This window comes from Microtus ochrogaster, chromosome 6 (genome assembly GCF_000317375.1).
Source record: "Microtus ochrogaster isolate Prairie Vole_2 chromosome 6, MicOch1.0, whole genome shotgun sequence".
Classification (NCBI taxonomy): domain Eukaryota; kingdom Metazoa; phylum Chordata; class Mammalia; order Rodentia; family Cricetidae; genus Microtus; species Microtus ochrogaster.
Genome location: NC_022013.1, coordinates 10,649,382 through 10,658,577, shown reverse-complemented (window position 1 = coordinate 10,658,577; position 9,196 = coordinate 10,649,382). Strand labels below are relative to the sequence as shown.

The 9,196-nt window shown below is 46.5% G+C and overlaps 1 protein-coding gene across 2 annotated transcripts in view; it reads left to right on the top strand.

Moving 5' to 3' along the window:
- Nucleotides 1-9,196, top strand: part of C6H2orf76 (chromosome 6 C2orf76 homolog) — a 58,648-nt gene that overhangs the window by 10,859 nt on the left and 38,593 nt on the right. The window lies entirely within an intron of this gene.

Here is a 9,196-nt window from a genome sequence, read left to right as displayed (position 1 = left end):
CCATTCATACGGGGAGGGTAGAGGGCTCAGTCCATTCATACAGGGAGGGAGGGTAGAGGGCTCAGTCCATTCATACGGGGAGGGTAGAGGGCTCAATCCATTCATATGGGGAGAAAGGGCTCAGTCCATTCATACAGGGAGGGAGGGTGCAGCAGAGAACTCAGTCCATCATGGCAAGGAGGATTTAGCTGAGTGGCTTATGTCCCATGGGACAGCAAGTGGAGGAAAGGGGCCTTAGAAAGAGGCCAAGGCAAACAACCTCAACAAACAAGCTCCCAGTAATCTACTTCTTCCTGCCAGGCCTCGCCTCCCACTTTTCCCTGCCTCCCACTGTGCATTGTCCCGAGTTCATCTAATCCTTTCCTCAGGTCAGAGTCCTGTGTTGTAATGGCCTCTTCACAGGTCTCCTTAGACATGCTCAGGTGTGCCGCTATCCCCTGGGTGTTGCTTAATATACTAGCAGCTGACATTCCCCATCTGGCAGCTGCGATGACTCAGCCTGAAGCCCTTGCTGTGCAGGCCCGACAACGTGAGCTCCATCCTTGAAACCCATCCCACGGTTGTCGTCTGGTCCTGACTTGTGCAGTGTGGCACGACCCCCTACATGCATGCACTAATGATTAAAGAAAACAAGAAGCCATTGCAGAATTGCACCTACAAGGCAAATTCATTTTCAGAGAAAACAGCCAGTGAGATGCCTTATAGGGAAAAGTACTTGCTGCTAAGCCTGGTGACCTTAATTCCAACCCTGAGTCATGGTTAGGAGAGAATGGACTCGTGCAGGCCGTTCCCCAACCCCTACCCACCCCCAAAATAAATAAAATTCAAAAACTTAAAATAGTAAACTTCTATACTTATAATACTGATCTCTAAATATAGAGGAAGCTAAGCATTTATGGTAATATGGAAATGATTTGTTTGTTTGTAGCTAAACCATCCTTCTTGGGAAGCTGTACGTTCCCCTACAGTTATGACCTTTAAAGCAAATGGAAATTCCAAGTTTTGTAATTCTCAATTTAATGGTATAAATGTAACTCTAAAATGATTCAGGGTTTAAAATAATTCCATCCAAGTACCTGTTCAAATTCCAGTCATACCCCAAATCAGACATATAGACAAAAGGAATAGAATAGAGGGCCCAGAAGTAAACCCACTTAGCTACAGCCACTTAATTCTGACAGAGGCATTAGAAACATGCATTGGCTAAAAACGGCCTTGTCAACAAACTGGACAAGCTGGGTCTCACAGGGAAGACAGTAAAACCAAACGCGCAGCTCTCAACCTTGCACAGACCTCCATGTAAGACCTGAAACTTAGAGAATGCTAGAGGAAAACACCGTGAGACATGAGCAGGGGCTTGGGAGATGGTGGGTGAAGAGCATGTGCCCCTCTCACAGAGGACTGGAGTTCGGTTCCCGGCACTTATGTCTGGCAACTCATAAAGACCTATAACTCCAGTTCCAGGGATCTGAGGCCTCTGACCTCCTCTACATTGCACTTCAAAAAAAAAAAATATACAGGTGTAAGCATCTGATCGTCCTAAGAATTGTCAGGTAAGAAGAAATAAATTTTTAGTACAGCAGAGGAAATGTCAAAGGCTACAGAATTGAAAGAAAAACCATTTTTACCAACATCAGACAGGAGACTGATATGTAGAATGTACAAATGACTAGAAAAAGTACCAGAAAAAGGAAATCACCTGGTTAATAAATGTCCTAAAAAGCTGAAAAGATAGTGCTCAAAAGAATAGACACATGTAACCAATACATATTTGAAAAGACTAACCAATATCCTTAGCCATTGGGGAAAGTAGACTAAAGCCACACTAATACTAATACTGTCTCAGGGGCATGGAGATAGCTCAGCAGGTCAAGGCACTTGCTGCCAAGCCTGAAGACAAGGTAGAAAAACTGAGATTTCAACTCTCTTTAGTCACAGTGCTTACTAAGAAGATAGCTGGCAGAGCTGGGAGGGCGTGGGGAAAAGACAGCCATTACTCACTCCCAGTGCCAGTGCAAACTGGTGCAGCCACCACGGCAATCACAGAGGTTTCTCAACTAAACACAGGAATCATCCAACTATCGTAGTCTTGAGTGCACACAGGAAAGACTCAACCTTCCTGATTCTGAGACCCTTTAATACAGCTCCTCATGTTGTGACCTCCAACCCTCCAACCATAATCAATCTCTCTCTCTCTCTCTCTCTCTCTCTCTCTCTCTCTGTGTGTGTGTGTGTGTGTGTGTGTGTGTGTGTGTGTCAGCCAGCCTTGTGTGTGTGTTTGCAGATCAAACACAACCTTGAATATCACTCCTCAGGTACCTTCCCCTTTTTTTGAGACAGAATCCCTTAATAGCATAAGTAGGCCATCTCTCCCTTGAGCTTCTAAGGATCTGCCTGTCTCCGCCTACCATATTGCCTCTGGAGTTATAGACATGTACCACTGTACTGGCTCTTTTTTCCTCCCTCCCTCCCTCCCTCCCTTCCTTTAAGAATCACTTCTATGTGGCTCATTAGTTTTTAAAAACTACATTTATTTATTTGTTTATTAGATGTGTATGTGCATATGCCACAGCACAGGTGCGGAGGTCCAAGGAAACCTTGAGGGGATTGGTTCCCTTCTTTCACTGTGTGGGTCCCAAGGACCAAACTCAGGTCAGTGGCTTTGGCAGTGGACCTTGAGCCGTCTCCCCAGCCCCAACTATTTTTTCCTTAATTTAAAAGTTATCTCTGTATGTATGTGGTGGGACACATTGGAGGTCAGAAGACAACTTGCAAGAGTTAGTTTTTCCTCCCACGGTGTGGGATCATGAACTCAGACTGAGGTGGTCACGCTCACTGGTAAGGGCATTTCCTTGCTAAATCTCCTCACTGGCCCTGTGCTGGCTTTTTTATGTAGATTCTAGTTGTCCAAATGCAGGTTCTCGTGCTGAGGATTCAAGCAAGCACTTTGCCAACTGAACCATCTCCCTGTCCCCATCTTTTACTTTTTAGTTTTGTTTTTAATTTTTAAAAAGTGTTATTGTGTACAAGGGTCATAAATGTGTCACCGCGTGCATATAGAGGCCCATAGAATAACTTAGTAGAATTGGGCTCCCCCTTTTGGTTTGGAGACAGAGTTTCTCTGTGTAGCCCTGGCTGCCCTGGACAGTTTTCCCCTTTTATCTTCACTTGGGTTCCGGGATTGAACTTGGATCTTCAGGCTTTCCTAACAAGCGTCGTTAACTGACAGAACCATGTCGCTGGCCCCAATCTTTTGCTTGTGTAAGACCTCCAGATGTAGATCTGAATTACTGTATGTTCATAAGTTAGAGGGCCATGTATACCTTACAGAGCCGACAGGTATGGTGGGCAAATTTCCACACACATGGCCAATGTCATCATCTGTGAATTCAACGTTAACAGACATGCATGACAGAACAGGACAGTTTATGTCTTTATCAACTGTCAAAATTTCCAGGACCAGAGGTTCCTAGGAACCTGACCCTGTGTTTGTCTTAGCAGGGATTCCTGAGTTGTAACTCAGTGTTGATAACCAACTTCATAGACACAAACTACGTTAACAGCCAAAATCAACTCTAGTTACATGTTTTCTTTGAGCTGATAGAGATCAGTATAAAGCCCACACCCAGCGTGATGTGGACATGTGTGTTGTACATGTTTGAGGGATGTCAGCCTCTGATGTTTCACATGTACATACCACTGCTCTCTCCAGAAGGATCCAGCCTTGCTGGTCTCCTACTGTTCAGCTGGGAACTTTGCCCACGGAGAGGCTCCGGCTTGAGAAACTGCTAAGTCCTGGGTGTTGTGGCAGCCTGTCGCTACTTTCCTAGTTCCTGAATGTCTGTCACTCAGAGGACTGGAGTCTGGAAGCCTCTTGACTTTGATGACACTTAACCCCTAAGCATGCTGAAGCCCAGGCCAGTGGGGCCCTCGATTCTGCAGTGATGTGGCCGCCAGGGAACCGGGTGCTCCAGCAGACACCCACCTGAACAGGTTTTGTAGATGGGAGGTGTAAAGACCTTCCTAAGCCCCGGGCACTCTCACTTTTCAAAGCCCTGCCCAAGCCTGTATGAAGGTGTGCCCAGCCTGGGTTCAGCTGAACTGCCTGTGATACAGAGATATTGAGTTGCTGTTGAATATTACTTTTATAGATATTTAAATATTAATTTTGCTTTTAAAATTTGTTATTGTTGGGAAACAATAAGATTTTCGTTACATCTCCTTCCTTCTTGCCTTCCCTCCTCGCTCCATCTCCTTCCTCTCCTCCTTTATCTCTCTCTTGCCTTCCCTCCTCGCTCCATCTCCTTCCTCTCCTCCCTTCCTCTCCTCCTTCCTCTCCTCCCTTCCTCTCCTCCTTTATCTCCCTCTTGCCTTCCCTTCTCTTCTCTCACCCATCTTTCCTTCCCTCTTGTACACCCTTCACCCTCCCTTCTTAACTCCTTCCCTCCTCCTTCCCTCTCGGATGACTTTTGGGGTGCTGGGGTCCAGCTTCATGTGTGCCAGGCAGGCACTGTACCGCTCCCAGCTTGCGCACCTCTCCTGTGGCCCTCCTGCGTTGTTGCAGGATGCCTTCTAGTGTGTCTTGGGGAATGCAGCTTGTCCTCAGCGCCGCTCTTCCACCAGCAAGCATTCCTGACCCTCTGACGCACCTCAGGTAGCCCAAGGTGCCGGATCTAGAAGAAACCGAGCATGTAGTATATTTTCCTGTGAGCAGTGTATTCTTCTTCAATGGGAGAGAGCTCCAGAGCTCAGCCTGAGGGAGGAGGCACTCAGATCGAAGCTGGCCCATGTTGGGAGTCTCTGACCTGCTTCCTGAAGCTCCCATTGTTGGAGGATAAAGGGTGTGACAGTGGGAGGGTGTAGCACAAGCTTGGTGACTGTGTGGGAAGCCAGGAGCTGTCTTTGTAGCTGGAAGGAGGCAGAGAAAGTGGATTGTGATGGTGAGGGCCCAGGCTGGGCCGAGTGTGCGAGGCTTTCAGTGCTGTGCAGATGGTTTAGACTCTTTCCAGGCATGTGACCTGATTCTGCTTTGTTTTGGTTTTGTTTTGTTTTTCGAGACAGGTTTCTTTGTAGATTTAGAGCCTGTCCTGGAACTCACTCTGGTAGACCAGGCTGGCCTTGAAATCACTGACATCCATCTGCCTCTGCCTCCCGAGTGCTGAGATTAAAGGCGAGCGCCACCACCGTTCGTCGTGGCTTGATTCTGGTGTACTAACCACTGAATGCTATTTGGATTTATTTGCCGTGGCTCAGTATGTTACTGGAATATAACCATATGATGCTGGGAATTGAGCCCAGGGGCCCCCTTTATTCTGAGCATTTACTCTGCCACTGAGCCCCATCTCTTTTTGAAGATCCTACCACCTTTTGAAGGTCCTACCACCCGTCCATACCACTACATGGGTGCCCAACCCATGTCTGAACCATGCCAATCTAGATACATGACTGTCACTCTCAGTTCACTGTTTCTTTGTATGTGTGATGTGTGTATGATGTATGTATATGTGTGAGTGAAGCTGCATACATCGAACAGTGTGCATGTGGAGCTTAGAAGACAGCTTCGGGGGTTGGTTCTCATCTTCCACATTTTGCTTATTATTTTACTTTTGTTTTTAAAGATTTGCTCATATGTATGTGTATGTGAGCGCCACCTGTGTATAGGTGCCCAGGTAGGACAGAAGCTACTGGATCCTGTGAAGCTGGAGTGACCAGTGTTTGTGAGCCATCTGATGTGGGTATTAGGAACTCTGGTCTTTCGGAAGGAAGTGTCGAAAGTGCTCCTAACTGCTGAGCCATCTCTCCAGCCCCCATTGCTTCATTATTTCTAATCTATGCGCCTGTATCTGTGTCAGTGTAGGGGTTTGTGTACATCAGCAGTTCTCAACCTGAGAGTCGTGAGGACTTTGGGGGTTGAATGACCCTCTCACAGGGGTCACCTAAGACCATAGGAAGAAGATTATTTATATTACGATTCATGACAGTAGCAACATTGTAGTTATAAAGTAGCAACAAAATAACTTTACAGCACGAGGAACTGTGGTAAAGGGTCACAGCATTAGGGAGGTTGAGAACCACTGCTGCACACGAATGCAGACGCCCATGGAAGCCAGCAGAGGGTGTTGGATCCCATGGAGCTGGAATTGCAGGTGGTTGTGGGCTTCCTAACATGGGTGTTGGGAATGGAACCCAGGTCCTCTGGAAGAGCAGTGAGTGTTCCTAACTGCTGGAGCATCTCTCCAGCCCCCACCCCACCTTGTTATTGATCCAGAGGTCCGTGCTGTCCCATCTCTGTATGCCAGGCCAGCTGACTTGCAAGCGTCTAGGATTCTCATGGCTCTAGTTTCCGTGTCTTCACAGAAGACCTGGAATTGCAGATGCTCACTACCAAGCCTGGCTCTATATGTGTTCTGAGGAGCTAAAGTTCTCACACTTGGGCAGTAAGTGTTTTACCCCCTGACCAGTCTCCTAGACTGTCTTCTTTATTGTTTGAGAGTTTGATGAAGAAACCAGGCCATGCCTCCAGTAGACCCCCTTAGCGTCTGACCTTAGCTGCTACCTCTGTGTCACTGATCCTGCCTCTCTCAGTAAATACGCTGGAAGCTCTGGGCTTGATGCATTCATTAGATTGGCTGGTGCATTTAGGTGCTGACAGCCAATGGCTGCTGTGGTGTCTCTAAGGTCTCTACTGGGCTCTTCCCTGATGGTTTTGCTACTGTGTTGTTCAGCGCGGTCCCTCCATTCATCATGGCAGCAGGCTTGTCTGAATGTCTTACTTAGGGAAGAGACACCAAGACCACAGCAACTCTTGTAAAGGAAAGACATTTAATTGGGCTGGATTACATTTTTAGGGATTTAGTCCATTATCATGGTGGGACATGGCAGCAGGCAGGCAGACTTGATGCTGGAGAAGTAGCTGGGTGTCTTACATCTTGACCTGCAGGCAATAAGAAATGATCTCAGTGTCACACTGAGCAAAGCTTGAACAAGAGACCTCAAAGCCCGCCCCCACAGTGATGTACTTCCTCCAGCAAGGCTACACCTTCTAATAATGCCATTCCCTATGGGTCATTTTCTTTCAAACCACCACACTGAATGATGAGTTTTAGAAACTTTTTTTGAGATAGTTGTAGTTCTCCATGAAATCATAAGAAATAATGCAGATAAGAGTTGTTATACCTCTAACCCCTGTGTCCCCCTGGTGGTGGGCCTGGCTTGAATATAGTCTCTTTTCATGGCTAGACAACTGCTGTTGGCACAGTCCACGGTTTCAGTTCATATTTCACTGTTTTACATCCCCTTGTGTGTGTATGTCTAGGCATGTCTGTGTGTTCATATGTTTATTTTATGCAGTTTGAACACATGTGCAGATATATATGACTAACATCACAGTCCAGAACCAGAGTATGTGGTTGGACAGGTAGCTCAGATGTTGTTAAGAACATTGGCTGTTCTTCTAGAGATCCAGAGGTACCAGCAATCACGTGGTGGTTCACAACCATCTATAATGAGATCTGGTGCCTTCTTCTGCAGTGTAGGCATACATGCAGGCAGAACACTGAAGCAGAGCATGGGCTGGAGGGACAGCATATTGGGTAAAGGGGCTTGCTGTACAAACTGAGTTCAGTCCACATTGTGCAAAGAGAGAATTGCCCCCACCAGTTGTCCTCTGACCTCCACATGGGTACCATGGCACAGTGCACCACCTGAATGTGCACCCACAGTAGACAGACAGATGGACAGACAGACAGATAGATGAGAGAGAGAGACAGAGAAAGGGGGGGAAATAAATAAATGTAGTCAGAATGAAAACCTGGGCTGGAGAGATGGGCAGTCAGAAGCACATGCCTTGTAAACAGAGGACATGAGTGTGGGGTTAAACAGCTGCAGTTGGTGCTGTAGTCAGAGACAGGTGGGCCGCCAGCAGCTACTGGCCAGCTGATGTGGCCATCAGTAAGATTCCAGGCCAGTGAGAACCAGCGCTTCTGACAAAAGTAGAAGGCCTCCGTCTTATTCAGAACCTTCTGCTGTGAAGACACCACAACCACGCAGCTCTTATGAAGGAAAGCATTTAACTGGGGCTGGCTTACAGTTCAGAGGTTCAGTCCATTGTCATCACTGCAGAAAGCAAGACAGCATGCAGGCAGACATGGTGTGGAGAAGCAGCTTGAGAATTCTACATTGAGATCCTCAGGCAGCAGGAAGAGAGACACTGGGCCTCTTTTGAGCATTTGAAACCCCAAAGCCTATCTCTAGTGACACACTTCCTCCAACAAGGCCACACCTCCCCCAGCAAGGCCACACCTCCTAATAGTGCCACTCCCTAAAGACCAAACATTCAAATATGTGAGCCTCTGGGGGCCATTGCTATTTAAACCACCACAGTATCCAAGGAACAACACATGAGATTGTCTTGTGACCTCCACTCATACATACAACATACATGCGCCTGTGCACTCACACATACATGAACACAAAGAAGACACTCAGGGCTGGGTGGGGAGCAGCTCAGGAGAAAAGTGCTGACGGAGGATATGCCAACCTCTGAGACTATGCCCCAGCATGCAAAGGAGATTTAGAATATTTGATCACAAGATTCCTGAAACTGGATTGTGCCAGTAATATTTAGTGCCTCAGTATGTTGAAAATTTTTGTTTTGTAGATGTTGAACTATTGTTTGGTAGCTTTTAGGACTGTGTTTTTCTGAGGAGAATTATGAAGGTGGTATGGGGAATGCTGTAATCACCAATATTGGAATTATCAAAAGATTTACTAGGTTTATTAACCAAGAGGCAGGTTAGATGAACCCTTACTTTATTTTATGGGGAAAATCTATTGCAGGTTTTGTTTTATAGAAGCCATTTCATTATAGCTAATATGCTAATTTTAATTATAAATTATTTGATGCATTCAAATAGCAAACTCCCTAGTTTTTCATGGTTAATATGCTTTATCTTTCCCCAAACTTAGTAAAACAATTGGACAAGAGCTCAGTTATTCAGAGAAACTTTTAAAGCCAAGTTTGTGTGACTTCTTTGTGGTTATGAACTATTTCGGACAAATTGAAAGGCATAAAAATAGTCCACTGGGCCTGGGCAGTTTGGATGCTCAACTTACTGAACCTGGATGGAGGTGGGCGGTCCTTGGACTTCCCACAGGTCAGGGAGCCCTGATGGCTCTTCGGGCTGATGGGGGAGAG